Source organism: Pongo abelii, chromosome 15, assembly GCF_028885655.2.
Source record: "Pongo abelii isolate AG06213 chromosome 15, NHGRI_mPonAbe1-v2.0_pri, whole genome shotgun sequence".
In the NCBI taxonomy this organism is placed as follows: Eukaryota; Metazoa; Chordata; class Mammalia; order Primates; family Hominidae; genus Pongo; species Pongo abelii.
Window position 1 is genome coordinate 90942485 of NC_072000.2, and position 27769 is coordinate 90970253.

The following is a 27769-nucleotide window of genomic DNA, read 5'->3' on the forward strand; positions in this document are numbered from 1 at the left end:
TGAGATTAGTGATATCCCAGGAACAATGAAGTATCCGTGGTTTTCCTAAAGAAGTTGGGTATTGATGCAGTAGATGTCTGAGAATGATGAGGCATCCAGAAACAGTGAAAAGCAAAGCCAAACAAGACAACAATACTCAGTTATTTTTAGCTAAAGGTAATTAGAGAATATCATATTTGAGAGACTATGAAATAACTGTAAGGATGAGTTGTTTCTAGCCTGGACCTCCAGAAAAGACTATGAGGATACAACAGAGCTGACTCCCTGGGGAGCCACTGCTGCTGCAGTGTCTCTAGAAGTTGTGGAAATAGGAGGCTGCCACCAGCCCAGATTTGATGTAGGGACTGGAAACAAGATTGGGAAGATGCTGTTAGGTGCTGTTGCCACACTATCTCTAGACCTTCTAGGTCAACTCCACCACCTTTCACAACTGTCATTCAATGCTCTTAGGTGATATTGACAGAAATACCGTGTCTTCATAACCTTGCATGCCAGATGAAAATGCTGAAAGCAGCAGGAAGATGACCCCATCTCTTACTAAACTTTCTACAACTTTCATCAGTGTACCTAAGTTATAGGTCCTAATTCATATCCAGAACTGTAGTTGCAAGGGAGTTTGAGAAAAGCATATTTCACAAAGGCCTATTAGGGAGATATAGAAATTTGTTCTAAGTACCAGTTGACCATATCTGCCAATGAAACTTTGAGAGTAAATTGCAAATCTCAAGAAAGGGACAAGGCAAAGGATCGGATATGTGTCCAGAGGAGGACTGATGTCTTTGTGAAGCCCATAAGGAGAATGATATTTACTATACGTATTTTATTTGAGACAAGCTCTCATTCTGTTGCCCAGGCTAGAGTGCAGTGGCGCAATCATAGCTCATTGCAGTCTTGAAGTCCTGAGCTCATACAGTCCTGCTGTCTACTATACATTTTTAATATGTTTCTATGCATTGTAATTTCTTTTTTTAATCCCACATTTAGAAAAACCTTTTGCATTTCTCTGGTGTTGTTTCTTTGAACTAATAGATGCAGATAGTAAAGGGAAGCTAGCTAGCATTTCTCACATGTCCCCTTACCCAATGTGACACCATGTAGGTAGTACTATTACATTTCTGTGATCTTGGTTAGTGCGATTCAGTCTTGGAAATCTGTATCAGTCAGTTTTCACACTGCTACAAAGACATACCTGAGACTGGGTAATTTATAAAGAAAAGAGATTTAATTGACTCACAATTCTACAGAGCTGGGGAGGCCTCAGGAAACTTACAATCATGGCAGAAGGGGAAGAGGTATGTCTTACATGGTGGCAGGCAAGAGAGAGAAGAATGTCTAGAGTGAAGGAGGAAGAGCCCCTTATAAAACCATCAGAATTTGTAAGAACTCACTCACTATCACAAGAAGAGCAAGGAGAAAAATGATCCCATTATCCAATCACCTCCCAATGGGTTCCTCCCTTGACATGTGAGGATTATGAGGATTACATTTTAGGATGAGATTTGGGTGGGGACACAGCTAAACCATATCATAATCTGATCTCATCTTAAAGTAAAAATTTTAAACCACTCAAGTAAAGGACAGTATGAAAGTTCATGGTGGATTGGCCAAATAAATGCCTCTCTCTGAGAACACTACTGTGAACTCAGCTGCCAAGCACAAGGTTTGAAAAATCAAAGTCTGTCTGGAAAAGTCAAGAAGAACTCCACAGTAGGGCTTAATTTTGAGCTGAGTCTTTAATAGGATTTTTTAGTTGTTTCAGAATTTCAGCTGAGCCCTCAAAACTAAAATGGTATGAAGAAAATACACATTCAAAAGAAAGGTGTCAGATAATTTATGATGAACTTACTAAGGTTGACCCCCCAAAAAAACATTCCAACCCATCTAAGTCTATCACTGTTCTTCTGGGTACGTAAGAGAAAAGGAGTTTGGCAGGAGGAGCAATTGGGGAGACAGTCTCTTTTGAAAGTTTTCTGTGTACTAGCAGGTCTTCCCCATATGGGACCAGACATGGAGTTGAAACACAGATGTCCCTTTAAGAAATAATTTTTCCTTCAGCTGCTATGAGTGTGGTTAGCTGTCAGTCACAAATGGAACCACCTTTGGAATATACCGCACTAGAACCAAGAATATGCTCTCGCAGGGCAGCTCCTAGAAATGACTGAGCATGCGCAAGGTACTAGGGCCTGGTCATTTCTGCCCAACTGCTGACTGCTATAATGTGCAGCCTTGCTTCCTTTCTCCCCACTGGGTTGGCCAAACTTTCATGTTACCGTTCATTAAAGTTCCTCCACTCTTAACTTTGCCACAATGTCTCTGTAGCAGGGGCTGAACTGTCACACCATAGAAGGCATATTTCCTCTAGATTTTTGAAGAGGGTATTGAAAGTGAGAAGGCCATTCTGCATGCAAGATGTCTAAGTCCATTTGGGTTGCTATAAAAAATACCATAGACTATTTGGCTTATAAACAGCAGAAATGTATTTCTGCCAGTTCTGGAGACTGGGAAGTGCAAGATGAAGGCATCAGTATATTCTGTGTCTGATGAGGGCCCTCATAGACGGCCATCTTCTCACTCTAACCTCACTTGGAGTCAGAAGAACCAAGTGGTCTCTCTTTTATAAAGGCACTGCTCCCATTCATGAGGCTCTGCCTCCATGGCCTAATCACCTACCAAAAGTCCTATTTCCTAGTACCATCATCTTAGGGTAAGAATTTCAATGTATAGATTTTGAGGGGATTTAAATATTCAGATAATAGCACATAGTAAGTAGAAAGGGTTTTATGAGGAACATGGTATAATTCCACTACCCAAAAGGAAACCCTGCGAATCTCCTCTTGAGATTCAAGGGTGTCCATCGAGGTCTCTCAGGCTTGTCCTGTCTTACAGAATAACTTGGTCAAGACAGCTTGCTGCCAGAAGCCAGGGAGCTTAAAATAAAGATGCTGGAAGTGTGTACCTTTAGATGCAGAAGCTCGGTAGGAAGATAATCATAAATGGTCTATCAGAGATTGCTTGACTCATTACAGGGAAAGATACTTAGAAGATCCCAAACATCATATCACATGAGGAAACTCTAAGTCTTTCAATAACAAAAAAAAAATGAAGCATTTGGGCTTCTTATATCCAGAGGATATCTTCTGAAGAATATAATTGCTTTATGATGGAAAAAGTACAATCCTTTTCAGCTGCTTACTAAACCTCCCTACCCCCACTCCAACACTGGAGAAAAGTTAGGCAGCCAATGTAGCAAGCAGGAAAGAAGGAGATAGGAATAAGCTGAAGAAATATCTTAGGAAATATCTCTTTTCTACCCCCACAGCAGGTTTCTGAGCCTTTTCCTGTACCATCTGTTGGGGAAGAGTTTTTAATTACGTGAAAGACTGATGCTTGTGTTACTAGATTGAACTGGCCTTTTTAATACCTGACAGTGACCAGAAAAGCAATGTGATCTTTCTGAGAATTAAACAAAGGGCAGAGAAGAATGATTCAATAGAGCAGGTTTTAAAAGTCAGCTTTAAGTTGAATAAATACATATGGTTTTTTGATGTTCAGCTAATAAGGTGAATGTGTATGGGTATGAGAAATTCATTAAAAATAGTAGATAAATAAAATAAATGAGGAATATTGAAACCACTATGATGAAACCAGAACTCACATTTATCTCAATTTCTCCTTCATTCATATTCTATAAGCTTGTAATTTTACTGTACTCCCAGTGTTATATCCTATTTTTTAACCTAAAATTTTATAAGAAATTCCCATGCAATTATATCACATTTACAATTTTTTTTAATAGTGGATAGGTCATTATAGCACCCTTAGTAAATGTGCTGTATCTTAGGAATCATATTTCTACTTTGGAATATTTAAATTACTTTTTATTTTTCCAAAATAAATATTACCATAGAAACATAATTTTATTTTTATTTTTGTTATTATTTAATAGAGACAGAGGTCTCTTTATATTGCCCAGGCTGATCTCAAACTCTTGGGTACAAGCAATTTGCTCTTCCTGCCCCAGCCTCTCAGAATTCTGAGACTCCATGAGCCACCATGCATGGCCCACAATCATTTTTAGTTAGAACTTTTAATAAACATATTCTAAATTATTTATTTGACTATATTGCCAGAATATTTCTTAAATTTTTAATACAAACATGAAAATTTCTCTACGACTTTCCATACAGATTGTATCAACTCACACTATCATAATTTCTGTGTGTACGTGTCCATATTGCCATATCCTTGATGACATTACACTCTTGAGAAATTCTGAAGGTCTAGTTAGGTTTCACTCTGAGAAAAAATGAGAAAGATGACTCTTAATTTGTAATCAAATCTTGAATAAGCTTATTGCTATAGACTAAATGTGCCTGTCTTTCCAAAATTCATATGTTGAAACCCAATCTCCAATTTGATGGTATTAGGAGTTGGAGTCTCTGAGAGGTGATTAGGTTATAAGAGTGAAGCTTCATGAACAGGATTAGTGCCCTAAGAAGAGAGGCCACTCATTCCTTTCACCTTGTGAGATTATGAACCAGAAAGCAGGTCCTAACCAGACAGGGAATCTGCCAGCACCTTGATGTTGGACTTTCTAGCCTCCAGAACTGCGGGAGATAAATGTTCTGTTGATTATATGATATTCCACCTATCATAATTTGTTTCAGCAGCCAAACAGCCTTAGGCACTAAGATATAGAAAAAATATAGGTTTTCTGCCGTTTAAAGATCCATGAACCATCTATATGGTGGTATCCATTGCAATTTTCACTTTCCAAAGAACTCATTTTCTGATCTTGGCCTAAATAATATCTACTTTATATTGGGATTCATATAATAGATAACTGATATGTACCGTAAGGTCTCAGACTTCTCAGAGTATCTTTGGTTATCTTTAGCAAAACAAAGTTATTTTTCATTGAATAGGAATGAAGTGAAGTAATACTGCTCTCATACAGCTTTACCATTTGAAGAATTGTGCCAAAGCTTTTAGTTAAACATGAAGCACCTGTTAAGTATCAGGATGACTCTGGACTAATATTGATTTCCCATCTCTTTCTAATTAGTAGCTGTTCCTCAAAATGTACTCATTAAAACATTTTACAGGAATGTGTAAAACCAGTCCAGTTTTACGGTATCTAATTTGGTGGTTAAATAATTAGAATATGCATTGCAGTTCTCTCTGTAAGCAATACACCCTGCAAATCAAAATGAACTCTTTCTAATTTCAACTTGAGATTGAAGAAACTGAAAAAGGAAAATAGACCAAAAAAACCCCACATAAAACAAAATGGAGGAATCTTATTAGGTTCTTTTATTAAATTGTGTACTTAGAAATTTTATTTTTCCAGCATCAATTGAACAAATGTGGCTTTCTTGCCATGTATTTAGCTCTCTCTTACCTCCTCAAGCTTTAAGAATAGACAATAAAGTGCACCATAAGGGCTTCAAGCTGTAATTTCCATTGAGGTTCTTGAAGTCATAAATTGCAAGTGGGAAACTAAAGATGAAATTACAACCTTTCTAATATCCCAACAACGTATGCTTTATTTTTATACAATAGATATTTCCACCAAGTCCACCAACATCAAATTTGCACACAATTGCCGTTAAAAATAACTCTTCTAGCTTTGTATAAGGAAAAAGGCAAGAACAACTGCTGAGTTTGAAACTATTGCCATTTTGAAGAAGGTTGCTTTAGGCACTGTTTTTAAATATTAAAATGAAAAAAAATAAAAAGTAACAGATTAAAGAAACAGTTTTTCACTTTACCACACATGAGATGGTCTAAGTACACGTCTCTTAATTCATTTTGCTTCCTGAGAATCTTTTGTTAATTCCAGTGTAAGATGAAATGGAAAAAAAAAAAAATGAATGGTTTCAAAGTTTATTTCTTTTCTTTTCTTTATTTATTTATATATACATTTTTATTATACTTTAAGTTTTAGGGTACATGTGCACAACATGCAGGTTTGTTACATATGTATACATGTGCCATGTTGGTGTGCTGCACCCATTAACTCATCATTTACATTAGGTATATCTCCTAATGCTATCCCTCCCCCTTCCCCCCACCCAACAACAGGCCTTGGTGTGTGATGTTCCCCTTCCTGGGTCCATGTGATCTCATTGTTCAATTCCCATCTATGAGTGAGAACATGCGGTGTTTGGTTTGTTGTCCTTGCAATAGTTTGCTGAGAATGATGGTTTCCAGCTTCATCCATGTTCCTACAAAGGACATGAACTCATCATTTTTTATGGCTACATAGTATTCCATGGTGTATATGTGCCACATTTTCTTAATCCAGTCTATCATTGTTGGACATTTGGGTTGGTTCCAAGTCTTTGCTATTGTGAATAGTGCCACAGTAAACATACGTGTGCATGTGTCTTTATAGCAGCATGATTTATAATCCTTTGGGTATATACCCAGTAATGGGATGGCTGGGTCAAATGGTATTTATAGTTCTAGATCCCTGAGGAATCACCACACTGACTTCCACAATGGTTGAACTAGTATACAGTCCCACCAACAGTGTAAAAGTCTTCCTATTTCTCCACATCCTCTCCAGCACCTGTTGATTCCTGACCTTTTAATGATTGCCATTCTAACTGGTGTGAGATGATATCTCATTGTGGTTTTGATTTGCATTTCTCTGATGGCCAGTGATGATGAGCATTTTTTCATGTGTCCGTTGGCTACATAAATGTCTTCTTTTGAGAAGTGTCTGTTCATATCCTTTGCCCAATTTTTGATGGGATTTTTTTTCTTGTAAATTTGTTTGAGTTCTTTGTAGATTCTGGATATTAGCCCTTTGTCAGATGAGTAGATTGCAAAAATTTTCTCCCATTCTGTAGGTTGCCTGTTCACTCTGATGGTAGTTTCCTTTATTGTGCAGAAGCTCTTTAGTTTAATTAGATCCCATTTGTCAATTTTTACTTTTGTTGCCATTGCTTTAGGTGTTTTAGACATGAACTCCTTGCCCATGCCTAGGTCCTGAATGGTATTGCCTAGGTTTTCTTCTAGGGTTTTTATGGTTTTAGATCTAACATTTAAGTCTTTAATCCATCTTGAATTAATTTTTGCATAAGGTGTAAGGAAGGGATCCAGTTTCAGCTTTCTAAATATGGCTAGCCAGTTTTCCCAGCACCATTTATTAAATAGGGAATCCTTTCCCCATTGCTTGTTTTTGTCAGGTTTGTCAAAGACCAGATAGTTGTAGATGGGTGGTATTATTTCTGAGGGCTCTGTTCTGTTCCATTGGTCTATATCTCTGTTTCGGTACCCGTACCATGCTGTTTTGGTTACTGTAGCCTTGTAGTATAGTTTGAAGTCAGGTAGGGTGATGCCTCCAGCTTTGTTCTTTTGGCTTAGAATTGACTTGGCAATGCGGGCTGTGTTTTGGTTCCATAGGAACTTTAAAGTAGTTTTTTTTCCAATTTTGTGAAGAAAGTTGGCAGCTTGATGGGGATGGCATTGAATCTGTATATTACCTTGGGCGGTATGGCCATTTTCATGATATTGATTCTTCCTACCCATGAGCATGGAATGTTCTTCCATTTGTTTGTGTCCTCTTTTATTTCATTGAGCAGTGGTTTGTAGTTCTCCTTGAAGATGTCTTCACATCCCTTGTAAGTTGGATTCCTAGGTATTTTATTCTCTTTGAAGCAATTGTGAATGAGAGTTCACTGATGATTTGGCTCTCTGTTTGTCTGTTATTGGTGTATAAGAATGCTTGTGATTTTTGCACCTTGATTTTGTATCCTGAGACTTTGCTGAAGTTGCTTATCAGCTTAAGGAGATTTTGGGCTGAGACAATGGGGTTTTCTAGATATACAATCATGTCATCTGCAAATAGGGACAATTTGACTTTCTCTTTTCCTAATTGAATACCCTTTACTTCTTTCTCCTGCCTGATTTCCCTGGCCAGAACTTCCAACACTATGTTGAATAGGAGTGTTGAGAGAGGACATCCCTGTCTTGTGCCAGTTTTCAAAGGGAATGCTTCCTGTTTTTGCCCATTCAGTGTGATATTGGCTGTGGGTTTGTCATAGATAGCTCTTATTATTTTGAGATAGGTCCCATCAATACCTACTTTATTGAGAGTTTTTGGCATGAAGGCATGTTGAATTTTGTCGAAGGCCTTTTCTGCGTGCATTGAGATAATCATGTGGTTTTTGTCTTTGTTTCTGTTTATATGCTGGATTACGTTTATTGATTTGCATATGTTGAACCAGCCTTGCTCCCAGGGATGAAGCCCACTTGATCATGGTGGATAAGCTTTTTGATGTGCTGCTGGATTCAGTTTTCCAGTATTTTATTGAGGATTTTTGCATCGATGTTCATCAGGGATATTGGTCTAAAATTCTTTTTTGTTTTGTCTCTGCCAGGCTTTGGTATCAGGATGATGTTGGCCTCGTAAAATGAGTTAGGGAGGATTCCCTCTTTTTCTATTGATTGGAATAGTTTCAGAAGGAATGGTACCAGCTCCTCCTTTTACCTCTGATAGAATTCGACTGTGAATCCATATGGTTCTGGACTTTATTTGGTTGGTAAGCTATTGATTATTGCCACAATTTCAGAGCCTGTTATTGGTCTATTCAGAGATTCAACTTCTTCCTGGTTTAGTCTTGGGAGGGTGTATGTGTTGAGGAATTTATCCATTTCTTCTAGATTTTCTAGTTTATTTGCATAGAGGTCTTTGTAGTATTCTCTGATGGTAGTTTGAATTTCTGTGGGATCGGTGGTGATATCCCCTTTATCATTTTTTATTGCGTCTATTTGATTCTTCTATTTTTTTCTTTATTAGTCTTCCTAGCGGTCTATCAATTTTATTGATCATTTCAAAAACCAGCTCCTGGATCCATTGATTTTTTGAAGGGTTTTTTGTGTCTCTATTTCCTCCAGTTCTGCTCTGATCTGAGTTATTTCTTGCCTTCTGCTAGCTTTTGAATGTGTTTGCTCTTGCTTCTCTAGTTCTTTAAATTGTGATGTTAGGGTGTCAATTTTAGATCTTTGCTGCTTTCTCTTGTGAGCATTTAGTGCTATAAATTCCCCTCTATACACTGCTTTAAATGTGTCCCAGAGATTCTGGTATGTTGTGTCTTTGTTCTTGTTGGTTTCAAAGAACATCTTTATTTCTACCTTCATTTCATTACATACCCAGTAGTCATTCAGGAGCAGGCTGTTCAGTTTCCATGTAGTTGAGCAGTTTTGAGTGAGTTTCTTAATCCTGAGTTCTAGTTTGATTGCACTGTGGTCTGAGAGACAGTTTGTTATAATTTCTGTTCTTTTACATTTGTTGAGGAGTGCTTTACTTCCAACTATGTGGTGTAAAAAATGAATAAATAAATAAATAAAAAGTTTGTTTCTTAAAGAAACTTCTTTAAACATTTTATTTTAGGCCTAATATATTATCTACCTATTAAGATCATGATCCTTTTAAAATCATGATTGCAGAAAGCCTTTATAAAACACAATATGAATATTCTATCAGCCAAAATTTTAGGTTTTATGTAATATCCAAACAAGTGTTCTCCAAAACCAGACTACAAAAGGGAGGTTGAAGATAAAGATACTTCAATCACTCAAGAAGAAATTATAATTACATGTTGGGGACAGATAAGAACAAAGGACACATCATTTTAAAAAATGGAGGCGAACAGGACATTAAGCAACAGCCATTTTCAGTGGACTGGATAGGTAGAGACAGACCCAAAAATAATCATTCTAAAATAGAGCATAATACATGGTACAGAGAAGAAACATACAAAGTTTTCTGTGGATTCATAGGCATTCTTCTAATAAAAACTAAAACATAGATTCACACAAAGAGGCATTGTTTATATTCCCCCAAAAAGTGGAAACAACCAAAATATCCATCAGTCAGTGAATGGACAAGAATAATGTGATATATCCATACAATGGAGATTGTTCAGTAATAAGAAGAATAGAATATTGACCGATACCTGCTTCTACGTGGATAAACACCAAAAACATTATATAACTGAAGAAATTCAGTCATAAAATACCATATATTATGTAAATCAATTTATGTAAAACATCCAGAAAAAGCGAATCTTTAGAGAAAGAAAATTGGTGGTTACCTAAGGCCTAGGGGCAGGGAGGACTGGAGTAGGGGCTATGTATGTATATAGATATATATTTTTTTTTTGGAGTGGCAGAAATGTTCTTAAATTGAACTGCGATATTGTTTGTGCAACTCTTTGAAGTCACTAAAAATTAAATTGAACCTTTAACTAGTCAATATTATGATACATATGTTAAAATCAATAAAATGGAAATAAATTTGGTAGGAGTTCAAAAGAAAGAAAGATTGGCTGTAGTTACAGCAAGGACCCATGGAAGAGAAAGTGAAAGATTGGCTGTAGTTACAGCAAGGACCCATGGAAGAGAAAGTATCACAGAGATATTTCAAACCGTAGGTATGATTTTATGTGTTTATCATATTTGTATTTTTACAAATGAACTAAAAGTGGCAAAAGTAAAAGTCATACTCAAATTTGAATTAAACATCAATATAATAAGAAAAATAAATATCTAATTATAAGAAGTAAAACAAATACACAGTTGAAAAGTAAGCGTCAGTTACAAAGTTTTGCCTTATGTATCGGAACCCTCAGCACAACATGAGAAAACCACAGGTTATGTGATCCTCACTGTCTGGGAAGAGCAGGACTTAGTGATGCAACGTTCAGAGTTATACAGATTGAGAAGGGTGTTGTGTGCGGACATTCAAGCAAGAGCAGAAAAACTAGAATTTATGAACATGAGTAGGTCAGCCAGAGTTTACTGAGCTCATTATGATGTTCTATCCCCATGCTAAATGCTTTCTATGCCTTATCTCATTTAATCCCCATAACACCCCTATAAGTAGTTATCACATGAACAGTATTTATTTTACAAATGAAGCAACTGACATGACACCTGTTTATACAGCCCCAAAATTCACAAACTAGGTGTCTGTGAAAGTTGAGACTTCACAGGCAAACACTCCAATGCTCATAGAAACGCTCATAGCAAATTGGTTTAGCTGCTTCTTTGGGATTTTAATCCAGACATTCTGAAGTTCAGAATTATAATTTGATTTTTGTCAAAGGTTTAATTAGCAGTAGTCCTGCCCTTTGTATGCCACGTTTAAATAGTGCTACTAGAGTTCCTTAAGGGCAGTCATTTTTATTAGGATCATTTGTCTTGACCCCGAAATCAGGACACTAATCTGTCCTTTTCTGGTGCAGAAACATTACAAAAGATGCTATTAGAATTTCTGTATGTGTGTCTGTTTCTTAAACTTTGTGAAGACCAATATTTTAAGACAGGAATAAAATATGACAGATTCAACACAGCTGCTTATCTTGGCTCCTCTAAGAAACTCCCCTAAATGACAAAAAATAAATTAATTTTTAAATACATAAACATATAAACCAAAAGAGAATAGAAAATGTGACAACAGCAAATGAGAGACATCAACAATTTTGTGAGGATGGAAATCAGATGTAAGAATGCTCTATGACTTAATAGAGAAGAAGAAATTGAAATCAAAGTTTGTGCAGAAGCATATTGCTTCTTCCTGAAAAATCACGGAAAGGCTGTAAATTTGGAGGACTCAGAACAGTAAATGTAAAAGTGATTCACAGCCCTGAAAACATGGGAATGAGTTCAAAGCTGTGTAAAGATTTATCCCTCAACTCTCCCCACCACACAAAGACTCTTGAAGCTAGGTTGCCACCTCTTGACCACCTTTGCAGGATACTAGAAGTTTTTTTTTGCAGAGAAATAAAACCTGGAGGAATGGGAACTTGGAAGTAGCTGGCACAACAAAGCAGAGGTTAGAACCAGAAAGAAAGGGGAATTGAATTTTTCAATAGGCTGAATGATGAGCTACTCCGAACAATGTTTGCTCTCAGTCAGATACTTACAGGCAGATGACTGAAGAACTTTTTTCTGGAAAAATGGAAAGCACCATCCCCAGCCCTCCAAAAAAAGAGTGAAATTTAAAAAAAAAGTTTGGCATTTGCCAAACTTGTGGGAGATTTGCAAAGAACGCAACTGATAAGTGTATCACCTTGCAAGGAAGTAAAAATGCTTTTACACAAATACCAAACCACCTTTTAGTGAATCTCTCTTAAATCTAATGGATAGCTAAGAATCATTAGTCAATTAAAGAAAGCCTGCGAAATGACAGAGATATAAATAGAAAAAAAAATCAGAAACAACAAAGTAGAAGAAAGCTTTATACAAATATACGATCAATGCCCTTAAAAGCAGTACTATTCAAAGAACTCAGCCCTATGTGGTGGCTCAGGCCTGTAATCCCAGAACTTTGGGAGGCTGAGGTAGGGCTCCAGAAGGATCACTTGAGCCCAGAGCCAGACCCTGTCTCAAAAATAAATGAATAAACAACAAAAATTCTTTTTGTGGTCTTTATAAATGAATTGTATCCTTATCAATGAAAAAAGTTCCCCATAAATAAACTAATACAAAAGACAGACACAATAGAAGACAAGTTTGATAATTGAAGGATCCACGAAGAAAGTCCAGTGTTTCACTAATCAGTACTTATTTTAATTCATCATACAAGTAATTTCCAATAACTGAATTACACAAGTCTTTAAATTGTAAAGATCCACCAAGTTACCAAGTTTCTAATAAAATGAAGAAAGAAGCTTCCTCATAGAGGCATTATATTGTGAAATGTGAGAATATGAATACTTCTTTCTAAATTGATACTAGCAGCTTCAAGTGTGGGAAAGGATTAGGAATAAGTCTCATAAAAAGTAACACATTTAAGAATGGCATCCAATTTCTCAAGAAAAAGACTGGAAGCCAGAAGGTAGTAATTGAATTCCTTTAAAATTCAGTGAGGAGATAATATACCTGGCTAACCTGTGAATAAATCATGTTAGCATCAAAACATTTTAGACGTAAAGCATCTTTTAAAGTTTTACTCCAATGTGTCCTTTCCTAGAAAGTTTCTGGAGGTTCTGATTCTGCAAAGTGAAATCACACTAAGAAACAAGAAGAGAAATTATCCGGGGAACAAAATCCGACACAGGAGATTGCTGATTGAGAACAACCAGGAGAACAAATGTGTGCTTCAACCAGCAAGCAACCAGGATACATTGGAGCAGTAGGCTCAAAAATGATCAATATATAAATCAAGTTATATACAGGTTTTCCTACTGATATCAAATCTCAGATATTACACCTTAATCCCAAATAGAAAAATTAATTGTTTCAAATTTTAAAAAAGAAAATGGTTAATTATAGAGGATGTGGCATAAATTTCCCTGAAATTTATTATTTGTTCTTCTAATCTTGTAAGAAATATCTGCTCAATATCAAGAATGAATTTCAGGCTTTTATGATATTGATGTTAAAAATTTAGATACAAATACAGATCTTTCATATTACCAATTTTATATTATTATTACTAAAATGCATTATTTTATATTTGGTATCATCATATAGTCACATTTAATAACTGTTGAAGATGTGTAGAGATAATGGCTTTGGTGGTATATGTGATAAATTGATTTCATGTTTGTTTTGCTGAAAAAAGTAAGAAGTTCTTTAAAAAACTGAAAAGAAGCTTTTTACTCCTTTCATATATTTTCCCTGAAACTTTTGGCCACAACAGTCATCAACTATTGATCATTTTGCAGACACACACACACACACACACACACACACACACACACACAATGTCAGTTACAGGTGAAAGCATCATGAAGACAAAAATGTCACTTCTTTCCATTATTTGTACTACAAAAATCTGATGATATGCTTGATACTTTTCTGTGTGCTTGTGTGTCGAGTTTTAGTTAAGGCATTTGTGACATTAACTTGTTACTGATGAAGTAAAATATCCTACAAAATATTGGAGATAATATATACTATATTTATTTGAGGGAGAAATAGATCATGGTTATACGTAAGATAAAAAAGAAAACTTCATCACTGTTCTTTTATGTATACACATATATCTGTGCATCTTAATTGAGTGTCAGCTGCTAAGAAAATGTTAATTCCTCAGAAAATATTAAGGATTCAGCTAATCAGCCAATTTTACAACAGTAAGATCATTACCTTAAACTATTATAGTATTAGTAAATAATAATAATAATAACACAAAGAAAGATTTTCATTTAAGATTTATTAAGTATCAAGGATTATCTTAGGTCTTTAAATGCATTAATGCTTTATAGCCTTAGGAACTGCTACTATTATATATGAGAAAACAGCACACAGATAGTAAATTCCAGAGTTGGGATTTTTATCTGAGACACAAAATACTCAAGTATCTAAATGACATATTCATATAGTAAGAGTGTTTTTGATCTAAATAATAGAGTTAGACATTGCAAATAAAGTTATATTTCTAAGGTATAGGTTTCTCATCAAATCGAAACTTTAAAGAGAGCCATTGTCCTTTTATCAGGGATCATAACAACGTTCTTTACCTGATGAGGAGTCCTCTCTCTATTTCATGTCAGCTACTTAAAGATATTAAAATAAAAGAAAAATATTTTTTATTAAAGGCAAATTCATGCACCTTCCCACCAATATTTTATTTCAAACGGAATATTGTTATTTTATTCTGTTTGTATTGTCTCAGAAAGCAAACACAAATATTGTTACCACAACATCTGTGTTTCTATTTGTTTTTAGCTTTTTAGTAAATGCTGTAAAATGAGTGCAGTAGCTGGATTTATATCTCCAAAGAGTAGTAAACAGGAGACAATTAAAGAGTAATTATTTCCACCTGCTGAACTCCATTTTGAGGTGATTTGATTAATCAACAGCAAAAATCTATCATCATTAGATCCAGAATCTTTTATTTTCTTTCTCAAAACACCAAAATACTGTTAACGTTAGTTTGGAACAGGGTCTTCTGTCCATTTTCTGGGTCACTGCTCCTGAACTCATTACCCATATAATTGGAAAATGTGGCTACTGATGATCAATGTGAAAACATGTTTTGTCTCATAAAATTAGTAATGATTTTGTAAAATGGAAAAATGTACTTGAGAAAAAAGAGGAACCTAGTATTCTGGATGATTATACTGAATGATTCAGTCATTACTCATTCAAGAGAGGAAATATTTTTATTCTAATCAATATATTTTTATATTTTTTAAAGAAAATATTGTTATATACTGAGAGGTCTGCTTGTGTCCTGCATGGCTTTTTAATCTTGCTTCTTTAATACAAAAATTATACATGGCTACATTTTAGGTCAATTACATCTAGATTTCTCCTGATTTAAAAGTGTGTAGAAATAAATAGCTCTGATCCTTGGCTCTTTTTCTCTCCTCTCAGATTATATATTGCAATACTGTGTGAACTTTCTAATCAAAGCATACTACTGGGGCATTTCCCATTTTTAATCTTCATTATATGTGTAAGGCAATAAAGAAAGGCCAGCATGGCAGTTGAAGAGCAGCGAAAATGCAAAGGATTGTTTTCTTCTTAAAAAATTCATGATCATGCTGGCAGAATAGCCCAACAATGAGTGTTAGAAAATTTTGTAAATTTTGTAAATCCATATTGACAAGTTCAGTCTTGCAAATGCTATGTGAATCATGCTTAAAAACTTCATTCTGCTTTTCATCTCGTTTGTAAAAGTAGAAAGTGTGCTGCAAATAAGCATTTACATTTCTGAAAGCTTAATTTTCTCACTTTTGAATTCACAGCGTTACATTTGCCTTTGTCATTATGAGTACTGGCTGGGGGATAGGAGGCATAGATCTCTTCAATTCTTCTTACGATTTGGTTGCTATATTTTATAAGAAATCATGCTCTGCCTGTTGTAAGTATGTCATTGTGGGATGTATTTAGCTAGTCTCCTTCCAGGAGAGCAGCTGGGAGATTGAGAGGAGGTAATCCACAGATAGGGTGTGTTTCTGCTGTAACCTCAAACAAGATCATCATGTGAATGACATGAGCCAGTTTTTCAAATAAATTAAAAATATAAATAAGTCCAGTTTATATGTAGATGAGTTCCTCTCCTTCATGATGTCTTTCCTGTGAAGTTACTCATCCACCCCACCCTCATTTTTTTTTAATTTGGAGGTGACACTTTTATATCATCTCCTGGTAACATCATATTTTTCTTCACTTTCTCTTTAATGAGGAATGCTTAGGAATAAGTGAATATTTAGATGTAATGTGATTATCCCTCCACAAAGGAGGTTATAACATTGTTATCTATATAAGAATCTACATACATAGGTATTAAAAGTTACAGCTTAAAAAGAAATGCACAAATGATTAGATATTGCTAGATTTCACAGGTCTATGGTTAGCAACCTCACCTGAAGCTTCCAAACAATTCCTAAACCAAAAATAATTAGTAATTAATTTATTTTAGTCACTAACTTTTCAAGCCAGGTCTATCTGAAATTACAGTCTTTCCTCCTTCAGTTGCTTGTCTCAGTTATTATTCTCACTCCCCAAATAAAGCATGCTTATTTCTTTTAATTACACCATATTAAGACTTCATAATTTTAATTTATTTTCTATGAAGTAGAAGGAAAAGAAGAACAAAGAGGAAGAAAGAGAGAGAGAAAGATGAAAGGGAAGTGTGTAGGTACTTTGTAAGTGACATGATCTTTAGTGTTTAAGCATATGGGATTTGAATTATCAAGAAATCTGAATTATCAGCTATCTGGGTTCAAATCCAAGTGCTGCCGATTTAGGAGTCCAGAGTTTGGGAAAATTACCTATCTTAGTTTGTGGCTCAATTTCCCACATGATTTAATTACCCATATTTTGATTTTTCTCTTAAATGACTTAATACCATTCAAATTTCTTAGCATCAGGTCTTGCATATGATAAACTCTTAGATATTCTTAACAATTAAATAATAACTACGTGGTCTTAAAACTAACCTTGGTCAGGTTTAAATGTAAACAGAACTCAATTTGAGATGTTGCTTATTCCATAAGAACGCAAGCCGCCTGGCCAACATGGTGAAACCCAGTCCCTACTAAAAATACAAAAATTAGCCGGGCATGGTGGCAGGTTCCTGTAATCCCAGCTACTTGGGGGGGCTGAGGCAGGAGAATCACTTGAACCTGGGAGGCAGAGGTTGCAGTGAGCCAAGATCGCACCATTGCACTCCAGCCTGGGCAACAGAGCAAGACTCTGTCTCAAAAAAAAAAAAAAAAAAAAAAAGCAAGCCAACGCTATTAATGCACTTTGTTATCCTGGAATTTGGACTAAAAACTAGGAAATTTTAATTTAGGGAGTCCAATTTTAAACTCATAACTTACTGTAAAATTCAGTTCATGAGGTTCCTCGATGACACATCTGGAAAAAGTGGAATTCTTTGGCACAGAAAACATTTTACATATGGTAATGTCTGATTTGTGATACTGTTGTTTGGCCTCACAGTTGATCCCGTGATAGATCAATCCAGATGTTGCAGTAAGCCATATGGCCAACATGGTCTTGCTAATGCATGTAGTAATGGATCAGGTCTTGGTGATGTTATCAATAACCAGATCAGAAGAGTGATGCAATGCAGATGGTGTATCATATGATGTGTTTATAGTATAAAAATGACTCCAGATCATGTATGCATGGCAGTTTTGTTCTATGGCCTTTCCATTATTGTTTAACAAGGTCTGAGTTATGAATAAGTGTAAATAATTTAAGCAGAAGTAATCTATATCCACCAGCAGCATCTGTCTGTGAGGCTAAAATCTGAATCTGACCAATGAAACATTTTCAACAGAAAAATGCCAGCAGGACTTTAAGGGTAGGTAAAACAAGCATCACTGGCGGGGAAGATTTGCCTAACAGTTAAGGGCTTTCAATTCCCTACTAGAAAGTCTAGCCTTGCCACTAACTGTGTGAACCTGGGAAAGTTACTTAAATTCTCCACATTTCAGTTTTCTAATCTGTGAAAAAGGAAAGATGTTAATACCCTCTCAAAGAGGTATTGTGAGATTTGAAGGAGTCCGTGCATGAAAGCCACATACAATAGTGCCCGACACATGATAAACTCAAAATTGAAAATCTGAGCAGATATAAAGTACATACAAAGTATATAGAGATTAGGAAGAAAGGATACTCAAGATCTATCCCTAGTATGTACCAAGTAGTTGGCACAGTATCTTATCTAACCTTGTTTCCCAGTCCCAAATTATGGCTCCATTATAACTTTACTTCCTCCATAAAAAATATTTTAATTTTTATTTTATGATTATATTGTATGAAGACAAATATGTTAATATACATTAAATATGATTTCACCTAAATATTTAGGTTTGCTTTCTCCTGATTTTAAAAGAAATTACAATATTTTCACTGGTTCCTGAAATTCCAAGGAGCCCAATCCACTGTGGCTAATGGAGAAGCTGCCCTATATCAAAGACCATTATTTCCATTTAACTTGAAAATCAGAAGGGTTAAGAAACTTAATGCATATTTACAAATTTAACATGTGGCCAAATAAGGACATAAATTCAAGTTTAACTCTGGAGTGCATGCTCTTCTCTTTTCATCTCGGTGCTTCTGCAGGGGAAATCCATCTGAAATACACCAGGTTTTCCTTTGCCACTACCCCTCATCACACTCCCCGGGCCATCTTCTCCAGCTCAGCTTTCTCTTGCTGGTATTTCTCTTGCTAGGTCTGATCTCTTCCCTTAACATATCCAGAAAGTCCCTCTTTCTTCTAGTATTCAAATATTATTTATTCCCTTCCAGTTAGTAACCACATTAAAAGCAATCAAACAGGCTACATTTCACAAAGGTATTAATAACCAATAACAGCATATGCTCCCCATTCAAGAATATTCACATTTTAGTCAAAGAATCCTGAAGTTGAAAGTCTTTCATGTGAAAGATTGCCTTGATAATTGATTTTATTTGCTACAGCTGCAGTAACAAAGCACCACAAATTGGGTGGCTTAAAAAACAAAAATGGATTATCTCACAGATCTGGAGGCTAGATGCTCAAATTCAAAACATTGGCAGAATATGCTGAGGGCGGTTGAAGGAAGGATCTGTTATAGTCTTCTTTTCTTGGCTTATAAATCTGTCTTTTCTATTTTCTTTGGGTCTCTGTACATTGTTTTCCTTCTACGTGTGTTAGTACAAATTTCCCTTATTTATAAGGGGAAGTCATATTGGATTGGAGCCCACCTTAATGACCTCTTATTAACTTGATTACATCTGTGAAGACCCTACTTCCACCTAATGGTACTTTATGAGGTACTGGGGGTTAGGATGTCAACATATGAATTTGGGGTGATACACCTTAATCCATAATAGTAATATTATAGATTGAAATATAATAAAATACCAATTGTGGAGAACATTTTCAGTAGAATATTTTTGTTCAACTTCCCTGATAAAATCTATTAATAACAAAGAAAAAAGTCCCATCAATCTCATCATGGGCAATGCCTGCATTCAGAACCAATACCTTCCTTTTCTAGTATGCCACTAAATACCCTTTGCTGACTTTCTATTCCACTCTATTCACCTCTCACCACCTGTCTGTTCTGCCCTTTATAAATGAATACAAGCATGTTAATATTATGAGATGAAGGACTATAATGCATCTAAACCAGGATTTCACAACTTTGGCTCTACTAGCATTTGAGGCCAGATACATTTTTGTTGTCAGGGGATAGGCCATCATAGTAGGACATTCAGCCTCATCCTTGGCTTCTGCTGATGAGATACTAATAGTGTCCCCTTCTCACAAGATAGGATAACCCAAAGTGTCTCTAGACATTATCAAATGCCCTTGGGCTGCATGGGAACATTGGGGAAAATCACCTCCAGTTGAAGACGACTTCTCTGAACAAATGTAATTGAAAATCTTAGGCCAACAAGGTAGTAACAGTTACTTTATAGAAGCTTTATATTAGGATAATCCCCAAAGAAGTTTAACATCTTTTAGAACAAATCTATAATCTTTTTCCTTTAAGAAAAAGTAGTAGCTAAAAGAGGTTGAGCACCAATACCTACTACTAAAAACTTTATGGTACTTGAACACTAATGCTGACTGAACTTAATGGTTAATAAAACAGAATTGTGTCTTTCCCCCACTCCTTAGACTGGGAGCTGAGTGATTTGCCCCTTTTCATGCCTATGATCTTTTAGAAACTATGCATGCTTATAACACTGATAAAGTCGATTTATTGTGATGTGTCTATTTTACCATAATTAGTAAATAACAATTATTTTCTGAATATTTTGTGTGAAATGTCAAGGAGAGAGTTCCATTTTAGAAGTCAAAATAAAGTCTCTTACTTCTATCCCTAGCCTGTTGTTTTACATCATTCCTGCTTCTGTAACAAAATACCTTATCCTGTGTAATTTATAAACAACACAAATTTATTTGTCACTACTCTGGATACTGGGAAGTTCAAGATCTAGGCACCAGCAAATTTGGTATCTGGCAAAGCCTACTCTCTGCTTCCAGGATGGTGGTTTCTCACTGTATCCTTACATGGCAGAAGAAATGGAAGGTAGTAAGGGGCTTGGGGGTCTCTCCTCAACCTCTTTCTAAGCTTGTTAATCTCATTCATGAGGGTTCCACCTAATATGGTTTGGCTGTGTCCCTATCCAAAGCTCATCGGGAATTGTAGCTCCCATAATTCCTATGTGTTGTGGGAGGGACCCAGTGGGAGATAATTGAATCATGGGGGCAGTTTCTTTACTGTTCTCAGGGTAGTGAATAAGCCTCATGAGATCTGATGATTTTATAAGGGGTTTCTTCTTTTACTTGGTTCTCATTCTCTCTTGTCTGCTGCCACATAAGATGTGCCTTTTGCCTTCTGCCGTGATTGTGAGGCCTCCCCAGCCACATGGAACTGTGAGTTCACTAAACCTCTTTTTCTTTATAAATTACCCAGTCTTGGGTATGTCTTTCTCAGCAGCATGAAAATTGATTAATAAACAATCCTTAGGACTTAATCACCTTTCAAAGGCTGCATCTCTTAACATATTGGGAATTAAGTTTGAGCATGAATTTTGAAGGGAACACAAAAATTCAAACCATAGCATTCCACCCCAGCCCCCTAAAATTCATGTTCTTCTCACACAAAAAATAGCTTCATTTCATCCCATAGCCCCAAAAGTCTTAACTGTTCTCACATTAACTTTAAAACCTAAGCCCCAAAGTCTCATCTAAATATCATCTAAATAAGATATGGGTGACAGGGTACAATCATTGAAGTAAATTAGTCTTCATTTGTGGACCTATGAAAATAAGCAAGTTATGTGCTTCCAAAATACAATGGTTGTACAAGCATAGGATAGACATTCCCCTTCCAAAAAAGAGAAAATAGAAAAGAAGAAAGGGATAATAGGTCCTGGAGTAATCCAAAACCCAACGAGGCCAACATTAAAACTTAAGCCTTGAGAATAATCTTCTTTGACTTTATTCCCTACCTTCTAGACATACTAAGACAATGTTGGGCCCCAAAGGCCCCAAGAAGCTCTGTCCCATGACGATGCTGGGTGCGGCCTTCATGCATTGGCGTCAGGTACCTGCATCTCTCTCTGGCTGCTATTGCACTCTAATGGCTGCCCCAGTCTGGGGTCTCTGGGGTGGCCCTGCCTCCATGGCTTCACTCAGCATTGCCCTAATGGGGACTCCGTGCAGCAATACTGCCTTTGTGGTACTTCTCTCTCTGGGGCCCAAGGCTCTCTGAGGCATCCTTCGAAATCCAGATGGACTCAGCTGTACCTCTACAGCTCAGGCATTCTATGTGCCTGCACAGTTAACACCATGGGTCACTGCCAAAATTTTCCCCAGTACCCTTTGGCACAGTGGCCTGAGCCACACTTGGGCCTGGTCAAAACACAGCTAGAAAGGACAAAGAGCACTGTACCAGAATTCAGGAAGCAGAGATTTGTGGCAGCACTGGGCAGTGAACCAGTGAACCCCAAGGTCCCAGGGGTGCCCTGGGTCCCTCCTTGAAACTGTTTTGTCCTCAAGCTCCCAACACTCTCGTCCCGTGATGAAAGTGGCAGTCTTGAAGATCTCTGAAATGACTGAGGTCATTCTTTCATTGTCTTGTGAACAGTATCTGGCTTCCTTATACCCATGCTAATCTCCTTATCAAATGCTTATTTTGCCAGTTTCTTGGCATTCTCTCTTGACCATGCCTTTTTATTTATTTTTATCATTATTATTATTATTATTATTATTATTATTATTATTATTATTATTTGAGATGGAGTCTCACTCTGTCGCCCAGGATGGAGTGCAGTGGTGCAATCTCGGCTCACTGCAAGCTCTGCCTCCTAGGTTCAAGCAATTCTCCTGCCTCAGCCTCTTGAGTAGCTGGGACTACAGGCACCCGCCACCACACCTGGCTAATTTTTTGTATTTTTCAGTAGAGACGGAGTTTCACCATGTTAACCAGGATGGTCTCGATCTCCTGACCTCGTGATCCCCCAGCCTCAGCCTCCCAAAGTTCTGGGATTACAGGTGTGAGCCACCACACCCGGCTGGCTGCCTTTTTATTCTTTACAAGCATAGCCAGCCTAAGAATTTTTGAAATCTCCGAGTTCTGCTTCTCTTCTAATTATAAACTTTATTGTTAATTTGTTTGTCTCTTCTTGCATTTTAGTATAAACAATCAAGAGATGCCACACTACACCCTCAACACCTTGCTTAGATGTTTTTTGCAACAAATATCCTACTTCATCACTCTTAAGTTCTGTCTTCCACAAAACAAGGGACAAAAACACAATTCAATCAAATTGGCCTTTTCTCCATTTTCCATTTTTTATTCCTAATTTTCCTCTGAGACTTTATCAAAATTGCCTTCATTGTCTATACTTTCACCAACATTTTGATCGCAATCACTTAGACTGTCTTTCAAGAAAGTTCAGGGCAGGGCGCAGTGGCTCACACCTGTAATCCCAGCACTTTGAGAGGCCGAGGTGGGCAGATCATGAGGTCAGAAGATGGAGACCATCCTGGCTAACACAGTGAAACCCCATCTCTACTAAAAACACAAAAGAAGTTAGCCGGGAGTGGTGGCATGCACCTGTAGTCCCAGCTACTTAGGAGTCTGAGGCAGGGTAATCGTTTGAACCTGGGAGGGGAAGGTTGCAGTGAGCCGAGATCGTGCCACTGCACTCTAGCCTGGGCGACAGAGTGAGACTTTGTCTCAAGAAAAAAAAAAAATAAAGGTCAGACTGTACCTACAGTTCTCCTTTTCTTCTGCATCCACACCAGAAATGCTCTTAACATTCCATTCATGGCAAATATGTTTTTTTTTTTTTTTTTTTTTTTTTTGAGACGGAGTCTTGGTCTGTAGCCCAGGCTGGAGTGCAATGGCACAATCTTGGCTCACTGCAACCTCAATATAGACTTCTTTAGCATTCATTTCTGAACTCTTTCAACCTTCACCCATAGTTCTAAAGCTGCTTCTATATTTTTAGGTATTTGTTGTAGCAATACTTCACTTCTCTGTACCAACTTCTATTTTAGTCTTTCCTGCTTCTATTAAAATATAGACTGGGTAATTTATAAATAACACAAATTTATTTCTCAGAGTTCTGGAGGCTGAGATGTCCACAATTTGGATATCAGCAGATTTGGTGTCAGGTGAGGACACCACCTTTTGTAAGTCTTCGCTTACAAAAAGGTCCCTTGAATATTGTGTCCTCGCATAGTAGAAAGGGGGAAAGGGCCTAGGATGCACCTTTCAGTTTCTTTTATAAGTTTTCTAATCCCATTTATGAGGGCTTCATTTTTATGATTGAGTCACCTCTTAATATTGTTGCAATGGGAATTTTCAACGTGAATTTTGAAGGATACACAAACATTCAAACCACAGCACCTGTCACTATTCATGGTATACGTTTATTTTTGCTTGCTTTCATTCATGGGTTCATTCATTGATTATTTCACTCAGTCTTTATTCATTAAATTTTGATGAGTATCTATTGCATATAAGATGTTAGACTATACATTGTGGGAGTAAAATTATTATAGATTAATAGATACATGTGATGAGTGTTATTATTGAGGAAAACACAAGATACAGAGAAAACAGAACTTGGCAAGTAAAACAAAATTTGCCACAGTAATTGGTTCAGAAGAGGAAATCTAGTCTAGGCTTATCTAACACAAGCGTAAATCAAGATTTTTGTTCTGTGATTTGGAAAAGAAAAAAATGTCCCTCTTCGACATGAGTAAGAATTTCAGTAGTCTTGATGGTTGCTGGCTGTTGACTCACAACCATAGAGAGAATCTGCCTTTGGTCGAGGAAGCAGAATTGCAGAGCAGAGAGATGAAAGGAAGCTTAATAATGCTACTTTATAGCATCATTAAGTAACCAGATAAACTTTTTTTAAAAAATCTCAAAATATCACTATTTTCTTATACTGTGTCAATTATTTCTGTCTTTTAAAGAAATCATTTGTGTAGAGTGTTTACAGTTTACCACTAAAAACATTCTATCCAATTCCTCCTTAGACGAAGACACCAACAAGGAAGTAGAAATATTGTGTTGTGTTATTTGTTTTTTTTTCCTGCTTTCAGTTTCTCTAGGCTCTTTATTTTATGTAGGTTAAACATCTCTCCTTGGTTGATGTGAAGAATGGAAAGTTTATATATGCCCCTTAGAGGATAAACTCCATTTATGTGCTGTGGGTAAAGCTAATTCTATGACTTCTGTCTAGCTGTGTCTTATTTGTACCAAACAAAGTTATAGCTTTATGCTGGCCTGAGAGCCTCTAATAAGCATCATGTTGATGGTCCAATCATTCTAATCCACACCTCACATTTCCATAACCATTACATAACCATAACCATGGTTACATTCCATAACCATAACACTTACATCTCTATCTCACACCTCAGACTCCTGAGGAATGGTTTTGAATGTTGGTCTTTTTTTTTGGAAGCTGAGAAGTAGAAATAGTCTTAGAAAATAAAATGTATACTTTTAGGCCTGGAAAACATTGTTTATTACAGAATAAAATGTGGACACTTCAAGCCTTTGAAGAAATTATAATAAAAATAAAAGGACTCCTACTTTTCCTGTATGTGTGACCTGTTCTACAATAGCCATGGAATTGACTTGGGTCCAAGTGGGACACACTGGACCCTGCAAGTTTCTCAGATGCTCCACCCTCATCTGTGCTCTAGTCTGTCAATTCATTTTGGGAAGTGCAAAAATTTACTCATCTATTCTTTCAACCAGCCTGATGAATTACTGCCCAAACATTTCCATAACACTCCCTCTATATCAATTTCCAGATTAGCAAACTCTGCTGATGGTTTGTTTTGATCAAATGCATCACTGTAGAAGACTGCATTTGATAGAGAAAAGTGTGATTTATAAATTTCTGAAAGTTGTCATCTTTTCTGTTGATGGTATTTATTCACAAATGCAAATGTTGGAAAAACCAATTCTTGGGATTTGTCTTTACAGTCTGTCTATCTCTTATCTATCTATCTGTCTATCTATCTATCTATCTCTCTCTCTATCTACCTACCTACCTATCTACCTATCAATTTATTTATCTAAATTTATTATAAGTTCTGGAATACATGTGCAGAATGTGCAGTTTTGTTACATAGGTATACACATGCCATGGTAGTTTGCTGCACCCATCAAACCGTCATCTATGTTAGGTATTTGTCCTAATGCTATCCCTCCCCTAGCCCCCCACCCCCCAACAGGCCCCGGTGTGTGATGTTCCCCTCACTGTGTTCATGTGTCTCATTGTTCAAGTTCCACTTATGAGTGAGAACATGCAGCGTTTGATTTTCTGTTCCTGTGTTGGTTTGCTGAGGAAAAGGCCTTCAATAAAATTCAACACCCCTTCATGCTAAAAACCCTCAATAAACTAGGTATTGATGGAACGTATCTAAAAATAATAAGAGCTATTTATGACAAACCCACAGCCAATATCATACTGAATGTGCAAAAACTGGAAGCATTCCCTTTGAAAATCAGTACAAGATAAAGATGCCCTCTCTTACCACTCCTATTCAACACAGTATTGAAAGTTCTGGCCAGGACAATCAGGCAAGATAAAGGAATGAAGGGTATTCAAATGGGAAGAGAGGAAGTCAAATTGTCTCTGTTTGCAGATGACATTATTCTATATTTAGAAGGCCCTATCATCTCAGCCCAAAATCTCCTTAAGCTGATAAGCAACTTCAGCAAAGTCTCAGTATACAAAACCTATTTATCTAAATTTCTAAAGAAACTCCATCCCCTCAGTCTTTGCTTTGTTCACATAACATGTACATATTAGAAATCTCTCTAAGTCAATTTCAATAGATCAAATTTGTTCTCTTAATTGGTGCATTCGATGGTTTGACTGGGCCTAATATTTATAACCATTAGCCTACTAATGAACATTAATATTGTTTCAAGGATTGATGGCACAAACATGATGTTGATAAACATCCTTATATGCAAATCCTTACATTTTGTTGATTTTTATTTTTCTTGGGTCTAAATTGATTCATCGATGGGTATATTATTTTGTTATTTACATGCTAAAATAAATACTGACAGATTATTTTTCAAGAAGTTTGTAACAATTTATATTTTCATTAGCCAGCAATATATTTTGCTATTTTTTTTTAATTTCAGTCAAACTGATAGGTGTAAATGAATATAATGTGGTTACTCTAAGTTACATTTCTCTGATTTGGGGAAAGGAAGGCATGTTCAGCATAAGTTTTATTTCTTTGCTTATTAGCATTTAAAATCTTGTACACAACATCCTCTTGTTTCTCCTTAATGTAGATTTATTTTATCCATATAGATACTTTTTTGTTCTTTTTATTTCTTAAATTACAAAAAAGTATTTAACATGCAGTATGCTATATAGGATTTTCTATAGCTTTTTTCTTTAATATTTTAATAAAAATTTAATAAATTATAACCTATAAATGTAAATTCATTTGTTTTTTACTGTTGTAAAACATTTCATTGTAGTCATGTATCAGACTTTAAAAAAGATGCCTCTAATATTTACTCTTTAAGATAACCTTTTAGGTTTTCCATACATACCCTTAATAGAAAAGAAAGTTTAATTCTAGTTGTAAATCAATATGTAAATGTTAATATTAATTTATTTAGAATTTTATCAGTTCTTCAAGTATTAAATAATGTATTTTTAATCTAAGAATTTATATATTTTATATTTATGGATTATTTTATCATTAAACCATTTGTAGTCCCCTTTGTTAAATCTCCTTTGGTTAAAACATAAGTCAGTTGTATAAGCACTGTATTTTATTTTTTTAATATTTGTTATGAATTTTCATCATTTAATTAATGAAATGGAACTATGATTTTCCTTTCATGCAGTATCTTTGGCTACTTTTGTTATACAGATTATGTTGATCTTATCAAATGAGTTGGAAAATTGTATTTTTCAAAGTTCAATGAGAAAAACAGATATTTAAATATTTTAAGCAGAGAGAGATATTTAACTTAGAAACTTGGTCTCAAAAGACTGGTAAAACTGGAGTAACAAACTGAAGGGTGACACTGGGAAATATTTAAAAGTAAGAATTTGAAATTAATTACCCATCATCAGAAAGTTTCTATCATCTGTGAGCTTAGGCCTTCAAACACAAAAACACTTAATGTTCATAATACTGGAGTAGTTAAGACTGCTATTAACAGCCCTTATCTTCATTTCCCAAGAGTAATTCAGGAACCCACATACCTGCTACAGCTGCTGAAATAATTACAGATACTTCTGGCAACAAACAGTTGCCCACAGTTTATTT

At 36.0% G+C, this 27769-nt stretch overlaps 1 long non-coding RNA gene across 1 annotated transcript; it reads right to left on the minus strand.

The window, feature by feature from the left end:
- On the minus strand, positions 1-27769 carry LOC134759976 (uncharacterized). The gene is made up of 3 exons (XR_010136880.1): positions 27706-27769; positions 4203-4296; positions 1-77 (listed from the first exon to the last, which is right to left on the minus strand). It is a non-coding gene; the product is annotated as an uncharacterized LOC134759976 (long non-coding RNA).